General features: G+C 33.4%; 1 protein-coding gene and 1 long non-coding RNA gene across 11 annotated transcripts in view; one reads left to right on the forward strand and one right to left on the reverse strand.

The window, feature by feature from the left end:
- LOC146917219 (uncharacterized) overlaps positions 1–13,781 on the forward strand; it is a 97,094-nt gene that overhangs the window by 2,723 nt on the left and 80,590 nt on the right. For 2 of the 10 annotated variants that reach the window (XR_015015522.1, XM_085719048.1), the window contains 3 exons: positions 1,588–1,751; positions 2,638–2,890; positions 3,141–3,759. The exons of 3 other annotated variants lie outside the window; for them this stretch is intronic. The gene's annotated coding sequence lies outside the window, so the exon portion shown is untranslated. Of the gene's footprint in view, positions 1–99; positions 1,369–1,587; positions 1,752–2,637; positions 2,891–3,140; positions 3,760–13,781 lie in introns of those variants that run through there. 5 more of the 10 variants (XM_085719049.1, XM_085719050.1, XR_015015523.1 and 2 more) reach the window with 4 other exon arrangements.
- Positions 3,994–5,862, reverse strand: LOC146917220 (uncharacterized). Its single transcript, XR_015014132.1, has 2 exons — positions 5,557–5,862; positions 3,994–4,359 (listed from the first exon to the last, which is right to left on the reverse strand). It is a non-coding gene; the product is annotated as an uncharacterized LOC146917220 (long non-coding RNA).

Raw genomic sequence — 13,781 nt, forward strand, 5'->3', positions numbered from 1 at the left:
TTTCAACTTTATGACATTATTTTGATTTTGCTTTTACCTCACCTAATGAGATACATAATTTTGTTATTGTTGTTTCTGTTTAGTGTGTTTATACTTCAGAAACTGAGAAGTTTTAGCTTGAGGGGAAGTGGTAGAATATAATTTTTATCGTTGTCCTGGGATTTTACAAACTGTGCTACTCTTGATTTAGCCAATTTCTTATTCTCAATAGTTAATATCTTGCTACTCTAGATTATAGAAAAACCACTTCAATAGAAAAGGAGAATATGCGTGGAATCCGATGGGATAATGGATCGACCACTGGTGAAGAGACTGAAATCTGATAGAGATATCCCAAATTGATAGGCAGACGCTGAATAATAATTATTTAGCCTACCACATTAAGAATCTATAAGTTCTTCACTTTTCATATACATCTATTAGTTCTGTATGCATGAGACATGTATAAAAGTAAGTTTCAGAGTAGAGAGAATTTGAGAGAAAAGGAGAAAATTAAAGAATTTGAATTGTGTTATTTTCAATCTGATAAATTGTGCACCATTCATATTTTATAGATGGTAGTTGAAGCTATCACTAGCAGAGTGCAGTAACAGTAAACTATGGCTAACACTGCAGAGTGCAGTGTGGCATGACTAGCAGAGAGGAGTCAAGGAAAAAAGTGATTTCTGTTATTGACTCGGAACCATTAGTAGTTTCAACAGATCTAAAATATAAGCCAGGACCATCTGCATTATACAGAATAGAACTAACATCTCTATAACCTTCCATCACCCTGAACTCTCATTTTATGTGATGAAATTTTTCAGTATCCACATATGATGTATGTCCTTAGCAAACTTGCATTCTTTTTTTTTAATGCAAAATAATCACCAACATATCCACTTATTGATTTGTTGCAAATAGCTTAAAGTGGTTCTGTAATAAAGTGATTAATTGTCACATAAACAAGTGACTTAGAATTTTCCTTAGAATACTCGTGCTGCTGCATAATGATTCTAATTTTACTAAGCTTAACTGTTTTAGACCTGAGTTGTACACACAACAAGCACAAGCATGTCACTTATGTTTCTGTGTAACGAGTAACTAAGCAGGTCATGAAGTTGTTACGAGGAACACAACTTAGATTTTAGATCTTGAATACTTGTAAGAGGCATGATTTTATTTGCTGCACAATTGCTGATTTTGTTGTTTTATATGTGGATTTTATCTTGAATTTTGGTTTAAATTGTATATAGAACTTTACAAATACAAACTTCATAGCCCTTTGTATCAGTAATTAGTAATGGTGTAACGGAGAAAGTTTTGGCTATTCTCGAAAGTGAGCGGAGACAGCAATTTAAGGGAAGCTTTAACTTTGTAATTGCTTAAGTGAGTTATCGTTTTTTTTTTTGCCACCTGCTTTGTGTTTTTTGAACTTTTATATATTTTTGTCCTTCCTATGAATTAACTTTAATAACCTAAAGTTATATGGTGTTTTAGTTAACTATGAAAATTCAATATTTGCATTGTATGTAGTTTTTATAATATATTCTGGTTTTTATCTGAGTCAAATGAATTGACAAAAGCTTTCCTCAATTTTTTTGCTAGATCTGGCCTGAACTTCAATATCCAATCCATCTGGAATTCGGTAGAGTCCTATGTGGGAAGGATGGGATAATCAGTGAGGGTGTTCTTTCAGAATGTAAGTTGGTACTGATGTGTGGAGGGCCCAATGAGAAACTTGGAGCTGAGAAGTTGATAAATTGTCGCAGGTGAGTATGATGAGCTGTTCATTATGTAAAATATAGTAGTGTTATAGCACTGTAACTGGTGAAATTTGAACAAACTGCTATTTTCTGTGATTTGCGATTGACATTAAGTTTCTACGTTTGATGTAATTTTCTTCCAATGTTGCCAATGCTTAAAAAATGTACACAACATTTGGTACTGACAAGTTTGATGACTTTATTTTTCTTCCCATTTCCAAGTGAACTACTTTACGTGCTTCAACTTTTTTCAATCACTGCTAAATTTTAGTGGATAAGAAACAAATGAATCTAAAATCAACCAAATTCTGTTTGGAGGTGAATGTTTCTTCATAATCTAACTTCGCAAATAAATTTTAAGTGATTTGAAAACAAGGAATAAGGACTTCAATAGCTGAATATGTATCAAAGTGCTTTTGGTTCAGTTTTAGACTTTTAGCTGTTAGGGATCGTTCTTTTAAATAAGCATGTCGTTGGATACCTTCAAAGAAGTTTTCCTGGTTTTGTCAATCTGTCTTAAGTATATATGCAAGTATCCGAATAGTTGATGTCACAAGAAATTATGTTTTGTGGGAGCACTGTTATCTGTGGTTTTTGTTTCTAACCAAATTGTTTATAGTCTCTTTTATAGTAACTCTCCTATTTCATATTTTTCAAAGGACTTACAAATAACTGAAGAGTTATAGACTAATTGCAACGGTGTTCCAAAAGGTCTTAATGAAAACATATTGAGAAGGAAAAATAAATTTAGCATGATCAGTTAAAGACATAAAACGCCCTTTACAAGTTAATACATAAAAATGCCTCAAGAATTTCTTCAAAAAAAAATAAAATGCCTCAAGAATATATACTGTATCTGAGATGCGTATTGATAGTTGAATAATGCGTGCAGATGTGGAGAATCACAACAGCAGCGTGGGTGATTACATGGACCTTATGTTGCAGTTTGAAAAGAAAATTGGATCTGTTGATGAATTCATGATTTAGTGAAAATGCAAAGTTGATGCCTCTGTACCGCTGCCACTTTCCTGCTATCATTAAAAGCGAAAGCAAAGTCCTAGGGGCCGTTATGGTGGCCGTTACGGAGGCTGTGATAGGAATTTGCCAACAAATCTTCTGGTCTGGAACCTGTAGAAAGATTGCAGGTATTCACAAAGGATTTCAAAGCTCTACAAGTAGTTAGCTGGTTTGATTTACAATTATTGTTTCTTGTATTGCTATTGTGGGTCAGGGTTATGTACTTTTTTTTTGGTTCCTTATCTAAGTTTCTATGGTCGGTCTTTTCAACTGTAATGGAATAATACATGTTTGTTTAAAGAGGATGATACTGCAATGTAGTTATTGCTTCTAGGGTGGCATTTACTAGGCTGATTTGGTCTTTTCAAACTCATCCAGGGACTGCAGGATTTGGAGGACTTGATCGGAATTACGACAAAGCTTTTCAATCTGGATTTTATGCGAGTATAGGTTTGGTCAAATATCCTTCATGCAGAGATTCAGGCTCTCCTTGTTGGTCTCAAGTTGTGCTGGCAAGTTGGCTTTCAGAAGGTTATCTGCTATTCTGGTTCTCTTCACGTGGTGCAGTTAGTATCAATGGGCATTCATCGCTTTCACCATTATGCCAATATGTTGGAGATTATCAGAGCTTACATGAAGAAAGATTGGAATTTTTCTCTCCATCAGACTCTGTGAGGGCAATGGTTGTGCAGATATTCTAGAAAAATTGGGAGCTAATCGTATGGATACCTTGTTACGGTCTACAAGCTGCTGCTGTGCCTCTCCTCGGCTTTGTTATTTAACATTGTTGGAGCGTTCTTTATTATATAACTTGGTTCTTTTCCTTTTGTTTCTTTTTTATTATGTAACCAAAAAAAAAAAAGATGCAACAACGCAAAGGGATTTGTTGAAATCACCGCAACCCCTTATGCTGATAGCTTGCATTCTCATGTTACTATGCCTCCATTCCCCGAGTAATACAGTGGATGATTTCAATCAAATCCCATATATATTTTAATCTTATGGTCTCCTTTTTAATGTGATTGTCTTGTGCTATATGCTAATAAATAAGAATTACAGGAATGTGTTAAGCTGCATACCTCAAATAAGAGGTTAATGCAGAAAATGAATATAGTGAGTTTGTGGTGCAATTTTTACTTTCTATCCTTAACATTTATTATGCTTTGGTTAGATGTTAATTAATATATATCTATTTTGCCTCTTCAAAACAAACAAAAACTAGAGAAGAGAATTGTAATGAGACTTTTACCTCTAATCATTATACCCAAAAAGTGTTACAAACTTGAATCATAAAAGAAAATATTTAACAATGAAACTACAATTCATTATCTATCAATTTTAAAATCCAACAAATTAGAGGGAGGGAGAGGAGAGTCCATGCAACCATAGCCGACCACATCAATGTCATCATCCGCTACTGCTGTGCCTGAGTTCCACCGTCTCTCCTCCATATTGTGTCGTTCAGTCATCCCGGTGTAAGAGAAAGCAGGTGGTCGTTTTGTCGCCGTTAGTCCGCTTCTCTTATTTTTCCCTCTCCTGATTTCTCCTTTCCCCTCTCATGTCTCACATATCATCTCACCTCCATCTCGTTTTCTGTCTGTGATTGTTCGTACAGCAATGCAACAAAACATGAGAGTTGGTAAGAGTATAATCCATGCAGCTAGAATGAGAACAAAGCTGCTATAACATGTTAAAGTTACAAAACATGTCATAAGAATTGGAACGAATAAATGTCATGCTTAATATCATTGATAGTAGTGTGTTTTACTTCAACAAAAAAATGAACTCTCACATAGAAGGCTGTGTGAGCTTGTAAAGTCCACTTGTATGTAACTTGTCATTGCTCAATGAACAGAGCTTTGACGATAATTGTGTGCGTTGTCAGAACAATTACTTGGAACAATTAGGATCATATATGTTGGATCTATAATACAGAAAAAAGAAGGAGCCTTCTGAGAGTGTGTGTGCGTGCACACTTGTCGCGGAAGATCAAATTGATAATAGTAAGCGGCAGAAATATCTTCATAAACATTTATCAGATAAGAGAAAATTGGGAAGGAACAGACGCATTATATTCTGTAATGGTCTACTTTTGAGCACTTGTACGAAATTCACAATAACTATCCAACATTCATAAGTGATGTTATGTTGAACTTAAGCTACTTATGAAATGGCATTCTTGAGACCTAAGGGATGGCAATGCTTCTTTGAACTTTTTTGGAAGGCGAAAACAATTGGAAACATTTCAAAATCAAGAAAAACAGAAAACCAATATTCTGTCACAATCCTAGACAACTTAAACATAAAGATAAGTGGTGGCAGAGATATTAGGGGATGGTATTTCATCCGGTAATCATATGATAAATGAGCATTGCTGTAACATTTAGACTGAACAAATAAATCAAGAAGATGATGCAGTCGAAGATCATACTGAAAAGCACAAAGCATATACAACAAATAGAACTAAAAAACACAATCAAATAAAGATTTGGTAGGAGCTGATTAAATGTTCCACTATAAAAGACATTGTATTTCAAGGTACGGATTTAGTTAAGAATCCAAATTAATTCAAAAGAAATTGTAGATTCTATAGGTTCATGCTCAAATTTGCCACCTTAAAAGGAAATTTGTGTGCGAGATATATTCATACAATAGAAATTCGAAGAGAATGTTCTTAAATCACCATAACTTATAACTTGACAAATAAAAAAGAGAGATGTGACATAATGTTATGTGTTTTGCTAACACAGTGTTTGTTTGTGATTTTACAATAGTGTTTTATTATGAAGGGTACCTGGCAGGAAGTGCGGTGGGATCAAATTCACGTCTAACTTAGTGCTGATCAACAACGTCGCAGTGCAGTAGATATTGGTGAGTTAGTCTCTGTCTTTCAAAAATTATTGCCACAGTTTTTTGTTGGTTAAACAACTTCAGACCCAAAAAAATGTTGAGAATTGCAGCAATAGCACCAAGAACACTAAATCAGACAAAACCATATTCATAATTTACAGTTTGCATCATGATTCTTTCCCCTCTTACTTAAGTTATCAAAACACTATCTGTTGTGAAAATTAACTGTGAAAAATTTGCCTTGCTTCGATATTTGCCTTACTTAGTTTATTTGACAATAATTGTGATATCCCAACAACCACAATCATATAATTCTTTGTGAAAAATAAGAAAAATGAGCCTTGCTTCGATATTTGTACCGTAGTTTATTATTTTATCTCTAATCGCAATATTTGCATGTAACCTGCATTTTTTTATTGGCTTTCTTAGTTCTGCTATTTACATCGTAATGTAGCACATAAATATGTTCTTTGATATGTTAAAAATGGAGCAGCACATTTTTTTTAGACATAAGGCTTTGGTAATATTTGCATATTTACTGCTTGAGTTGTCATGACTGCAGCTGGTTGATGCAACTTGGGGCATGGATGTTCTTATACCAGACCTTCATTTGATATATTCAAGGTCACATTGCTCTTTGCATCCACATTACCGTTTCTATTTGAAAACTTGGATAACGATATATCATATATGTCGCGAAAAAATTACTCGCGAAAGCATCACAACTACCAACAGCTGAAGTTCATTTTCGATGGTGTCGGGAACGTTTACTTCGCGATGAATAGCACTGCTTTGAACTTTTAGGCAGCATCTAACTTCGGTAATGGTATCATTTTTCATAAATCTCAAAGAAGCCAGAAAAGAGGCTTTAAATTAGTCCCACGTCGACCCAAAAAGTAGCAAGGTATTGTTTATAAACTTTAATGTATACCATATATGTTACTTTGTTAAGGAATGGGGAGTAATGCGATGTTCTCTCAACGTTACTCCCCAGTTTTCTTAACTAGTTTTTAATGAAGAATTGACTATTTTTTTCTAGGTTTAATTGAACTTTTGGTCCCTGACTAATTTCTTGTTTACATTTTGGTCCCATAACTCATAAAATCAACATTTCATTCCTCTTGTTTTGCTTGTTAGTCAAAAAGGTTATTGCCTGTTAACTTTAACTTTAAATGTATATGGTGGACCAACATTAAGAGTGATCATATCAATTTTTTTAATTTAAACCGTTTGATCTTTTTTTAAAAGGATGACCATTGGATTACGCACTAAGAACACCATCTAGAGCACTAAATCAGACAAAACCATGTTCATAATTTACAGATCGCTTTCCTCTATATTGCATCATAATTCTTTCCCCTCTTACATAAGTTACCAAAACACTATCTGTTGTTTCTACCAAAACTTTTTTATTGCTCATCACATTATAAAGTTTTTCATATATTTCTACGTAAAGCTAGAGGTCATTCGGTAAAGGCAAAGGATCATTCATTTTATTGATATAGAAAGTAGATAAGTTTGCAAATAAAACGAGAGTAACATTCAAAAAAAAAAAAATGCAAAAGCAAGATCAAGTAGTTTCTTAGTATACTTGACAATAATTGTGATATCCCAATAACCACAATCATATACTTCTTTGTTAAAAATAAGAAAACTTTGCCTTGCTTCGATATTTGTACCGTAGTTTATTTTATCTCTTATTTGTGTGTAAGTTGCATTTTTCAAAGGCTTTCTTAGTTCTGTTATGTGATTAAATTTTTTACAGAGACAAAAACTTCAAATTTAAAATTTTTATAGGGATAAAAAACATATTTAACATTTTTTTAAATATAAGGCTTTGGTAATATTTACATATTTACTACTTGAGTTCTCATGATGTTGCTGGTTGAATTGAAGACTGCAGCTGGTTAATGGATTACCTTCATTTCACTTGGAATTCCAATGACATATTTGAAGTCACATTTCTCTCCCTATTTGAAAACATGGATAATGATATATGTCACGAAAAAATTACTCGCGAAGGCATCACAACTCCTAACAGCTGAAGTTCATTTGTGATGGTGTCGGGTACGTTTGCTTCGCGATGAATAGCACGGTATCATTTTCCACAAATCTCAAAGAAGCCAGAAAAGAGGCTTTAAAATAGTCCCACGTCGACCCCAAAAAGTAAGGTATTGTTTATAAACTTTAACGTGTACCATATGGGAAGTAAGTGTTAAGGAATGGGGAGTAACGTGATGTTACTTTCCAAGTCTTCGGCATAGTTTTTAATGAATGAATGAATGATTTTTTTTTTTTTAAAGAATAACTTGGTTCCTTTTGTTTAATTTCCATAGTTTTTAATGCAAGATTGCTTAAGTTATTGAATAAGAAAGAATTGACGGAAGTTATTGAATAATTTTTATGGTCATGTTTAAAATATTATAATATTTTGAAAATTGGACCGTCCATCAACTTGATAAGATTATTGGATCACTTTGAACTATGAGTCATTAATTGAACGAATGATTGAACCAGATAAAATCACATGACTCTATCGTATAACTTGGTCTCTTTAGAAAAATAATGCGGATAAACCTAGAAAAAGGTCTTTAATATGCGAGTAATGATATTTACACAACTATTTTGTGATAACATTTATGACAACGTAACCTTTTTTTATCTCTTTTTGTTGGTCATTAACAATATATATACAAAAAATAAACAAAAACTAAACATGAATACAACAATGAAGTGGATTTATCCATCTACTTACTATATATTAAATATTAATCCCTATGATTTTACCATTTTGCCCCTCTTAGGGGTATTTTTGTAATTTTCTAATTAGTGGAATTTGGTTGTTGCCACCTCATGATATGGGTGAATTCTCCATTTTGCCCTCATTAATTTTTTTTATAATTATTTTATAATTTTTGTATTTTTAATAACTTTTAACTATTTTCCAATTTTTATGTTTTTAACTATTTTTCGATTTTTTCTCCCAAATTCAGTTGCTTCTACATTGCCGTTGTGGAAGATTAAGGTATTGTTTGACCCGTTTTTTTTTTTCCAAATTCTCTACATTTTTAAGGAAAAGTTAGGCCAAACACAGTATCAATTAAGTACTTACTAAAAGAAAGTAATTTTTTTTGAATGAATAAAATTGAATGGAATGAGCTTTGGCCAAAAGCTGTTGAATGTTACTTTAAAAAACTACTTCTCGACAATTTATTTCACAAGCACCTCTTTTCAATTCACGCTGGGAACCTTTTCTTTTATTATTTAATATTATATTTCAATATGTTTTTTTTGTTCCATTTAACTTTATTTTATTTTATTTTATTTTTTTGAACCGTTCCATTTAATTTTTTAAGGAGGTTCCATTTAATTTTATTATCTTTTTTTCAAAGAAATTTTATTATCTTTTTATCACTTATATATTTAATTTCAATATCGTTTAATCATCACAACCTTACAAATATTTTTATTCACACTGTCATTTAATGATACCAAATATTTTTATTTCCTTTCTTCAACCTCACAAATACAGACACACACATTAACGTTTAGAGTAATATTTTATGTCCGTCTGTCTGTTTTTTGTTACACTAATGCATATAATTTTTTTTAGTGTTGCTTGGTTGAGTGCTACCTCACCGATTTTAGTAACTATTTTCCAATTTTTATATTTTTAAAAACTTTTAACTATTTTTCAATTTTTTTATTTTTAACTATTTTCCAATTTTTTTTCTCCTAAATTCAGTTGCTTCTACACTGCCGTTGTGGAAGATTAAGATACCATTTGACCCTTTTTTTTTCAACTTCTCTATATTTTTAAGGAGAAGTTAGGTCAAATACAATATCAATTAAGTACTTACTAAAAAAGGTACTTTTTTTAATGCATAAAATTGAATGGAACGAGCTTTGGCCAAAAGTTGTTGAATGTTACTTCAAAAAACTACTTCTCGACAATTTATTTCACAAGCATCTTTCTTCAATTCATGTTGGGAACCTTTTCTTTTATTCTTTAATATTATATTTCAATATGTTTTGTTCTTCCATTTAATTTTTTTTGAACCGTTCCATTTAATTTTTTTTAAAGAGGTTCCATTTAATTTTATTAGCTTTTTTCAAAGGAATTTTATTATCTTTTTATCACTTATATTTTTTATTTCGATATCGTTTAATCATCACAACCTCACAAATATTTTTATTCAAGCTGTTGTTTAATGATAGCAAATATTTTTATTTTCTCTCTTCAACCTCGCAAATACACACACACACATTAGCGTTTAGAGTAATACTTTATTTGTGTCTGTTATGCATATCTTTTTCTTATTCAAAAAAACTAAACATATATGTTTCAAAGTTTTGTCCTTGTGAGTTTGGCTCAGATGGTAGAAACAATGCATAAATATATGCCAAGTCCAGGGTTCGAACCCCAGACTGTAACACCCCGTTCTCCCAACAATTTAATATTAATAAATAAAATCAGAGTAATCACACAACGGAGTGTCACACTACTTTTCAAAATTTCATAATAGAAAATTGTCTATTTATTTAAAAACCGACATTTAAATTATCTTACAAACTGCAGCGGAATAATTCTTTAAAAATATAATTTCAACCAAAATTCAGCATCAATGAAAATCTTGGCACAAAGGCCCCAACATAATTCAACTTTATTTTCAACAACGATAAACTCTAATAGCAAGTCTTTTCCAAAATATGTGATACATAAAAGAAATGAGAAGACATTCGCAACGATTTCCCCATCCTAGTATGTATCAGAGCCCTAGACACTTGAGCCGACCAAACCTACAAGTCATCAGTACCTGCACATTACCCACGGTCGAGGCAACATATACGCAGAAGGGGTGAGAAACTTATCCAATAATGATAATATATAATTCATCAAATTAATGAAAATAACAATATATCACAACATGCATCATTAATAATGTATATAAAGAATACATATAACAACAACATAATCATTTTTCGGCAACAGGGTACAACAACAACAACAACAACAACAACAACATTATCCACAACGACACCGATAACTCGACAATTCGACAACGACAACAACTCGACAATTCGACAACGACAACAACTCGACAATTCGACAACGACAACAACTCGACAATGCTACAACGACAACAACAACTAATGCATCATGCAGGTGGTACCAATCTACGCGCGTTGAATGCTAAGCATTCCAGGGCATAAGCCCCCAACAATTTGGATGGTTAAAGCATCCCAGTGCATAAGCCCCCAACAGGTGAATGATAAACATTCCAGGGCATAAGCCCCCAACGGGTTGAATGATGAACATTCCAGGGCATAAGCCCCCAACAATTGTGAGTATGCAAATGGACTCAACTTGTGCATATCAACATACAACTTCAACAGCGACTGCAACAACAACATATGTGCCTAAAACAATTATGACACACTCCCCAACTTCGACATCAGATGATACAACGACATCAACAACGGAAATCAACAACATAACATATATATAAATCAATTACATTCATCTCAAAGTCTAAAACATCCCCCAAAAGCAATTAAGTTTTGATCAATAGAACATAAGTCAAATATCCATAACCACCTCAACTAAATCCCTAACACTTAAGTTTGAAGTTGGGAAACCAACCATAAGTTTTTGGACTAACTAGAGATTAATTATGCTAAGTTTTCTTAAAATTTTCTGAAGACCCACTTGGACTATTTTCATCATAACTCTAAATCTACAAATAATTTTCTAGTCACTCCAAAGCCATTAGAAAGCTAACTCAATTATCTACAACTTTTATGTTTACACCTAAAGCTAATTCAAAATAGAAACGGGTGAAAAAGACACAAGAACGCGAAACAGAAAATGCTGTCACTGGACAATTTCGCTAATAGCGAAAATTGAGCTAATAGCGTACATGTTCCAGAGGGTTTCGCTAATAGCGAATTTCTGGCGAGTTTTTCATCTACTGTTACGATTTTAACACCATTTTCACCCCAAAAACCCATTTTCTGATCCCCTAATCACCCAAAATGAATTAGAACAATGTTTACAGGTTCTATATACAACATAGTAACTAAAACAACATAGAAACATGCATCAAACAACACCATTCATCATATTTTCTTCAATTAACATAAAACTTCTAACCCTAAAACCAAGAACAACAATTCATCAAATTTCAGAATTATATACCATGATTATTGAAAGGAATCCCACCCTTACCTTAGTTTAGATGAATCAAAAGCTTACGGAATTGGTCCTCCTCTTCTCTTTGCCTCTTATAGATTTTCTCTTCTTCTCCCAAAACTTATGTTTTTTCTTTTGTACGTGAAAAATGTTTCTGACTCCCTCTATTCTATTTCCCAATAAACATAACCTCTCCTTTATTTTTCTTAACTCCCTTAAACTCACATAATTACTAATTAACTCTCATTAACCAAAATATTAATATTTTACTCCTATTTTTATTTCTCCTAATGTTTCCACAAATAATAAAGCCATATTCATTTAAATAATATACAACTCCAATATTCATATAATAAATAGCATCATAACATAGTTCATATAAAAATCATATAAAACATATATTTCACATAAAATCATATATATATAGCAATTAAAGTCATATAAAAATATTCACACATCTACTAAAATATTAGAATAAAAATGGGGCGTTACAACTCTCCCCAACTTATAGAATTTCGTCCTCGAAATATTACCTCAAGTAAACAAGTCAGGATAAGACTCCTGCATCTTACTCTCCAACTCCCAAGTAAGACTTTCACCAGCTGCTCCTCCCCAAACAACTCTCACTAGAGGTATCTCCTTGCCTCTCAACGTCTTCACCTTACGATCATCGATCCTCAAAGGTAAAGTTTCTACCGTAAGGTTGTCTCTAACTTGCACATCATCTCTAGGAATGACATGTGAAGGATCCGCTACATACTTCCGAAGTTGTGACACATGAAACACATCATGCAAGTTCGAAAGATGTGGTGGCAAACCAACTCTATAAGCCACCGTGCCAATTCTCTCAGATATCTGATAAGGACCAATAAACTTTGGAGTCAGCTTCTTGGACTTCAATGCACGACCCACACCAGTCATAGGAGTGACTCTCAAGAACACATGGTCACCCTCTTGAAACTCAAGGTCCTTCCTACGCTTGTCATGATAACTCTTCTGTCGACTCTGTGACGCTTTCATATGCTCTCTTATCATCTTGACCTTCTCCGTAGTCTGCTGAACTATTTCAGGCCCTAACACAACACTTTCACCCGACTCAAACCAACATAAAGGAGTTCTACACCTTCGACCATATAAAGCTTCGAAAGGTGCCATACCAATACTCGAATGGTAACTATTGTTGTACGTGAACTCTATCAATGGTAGGTGACTGTCCCAAGCTCCACCTTGCTCAAGTACACACACCCTCAACAAGTCTTCTAATGATTGAATCGTTCTTTCTGACTGACCATCTGTTTGCGGATGATACGCTGAACTCAACTTCAACTGAGAGCCCAAGGCTTCTTGCAAGCTCTTCCAAAATCTCGAAGTGAACCTCGGATCTCTATCCGACACAATACTCGATGGAACACCATGCAACTTCACAATATTATGAATATAGATCTCCGCCAACTGAGCTACTGAATAGGTGATATTAATCGGAATGAAGTGTGCCGACTTCGTCAATCTATCGACAATAACCCAAATGGCATCATGCCCTCTTTGAGTGTTTGGTAAACTCGTCACAAAGTCCATGGAGATGCTATCCCATTTCCATTCCGGCACATCTAATGGTGTCAACAAACCAGCAGGCTTCTGATGTTCAACTTTCGATTTCTGACAAGTCAAACATGCATAAACAAATTGTGCGACATCACGCTTCAATCCAGACCACCAAAACAGTTTCTTCAAGTCATGATACATCTTTGTAGCTCCCGGATGAATACTCAAGCTACTTCTGTGACTCTCTTCTAAAATCAACTTTTTCAATTCATCATTATCAGGGATACAAATCCTGCCTCGGAATCTCAACACTCCTTGATCATCAACTTGAAAATCACCATCTGCATTCTGATTACTAGCAGTCATCAAATCTACAAATTTCACATCAACTTCCTGTGCTTCCTTGATACTCTTCAAGAAATCACTATTAATTT

This window comes from Medicago sativa, chromosome 6, assembly GCF_051527215.1.
Source record: "Medicago sativa cultivar Bolivia chromosome 6, Bolivia_mono, whole genome shotgun sequence".
Taxonomy (NCBI): domain Eukaryota; kingdom Viridiplantae; phylum Streptophyta; class Magnoliopsida; order Fabales; family Fabaceae; genus Medicago; species Medicago sativa.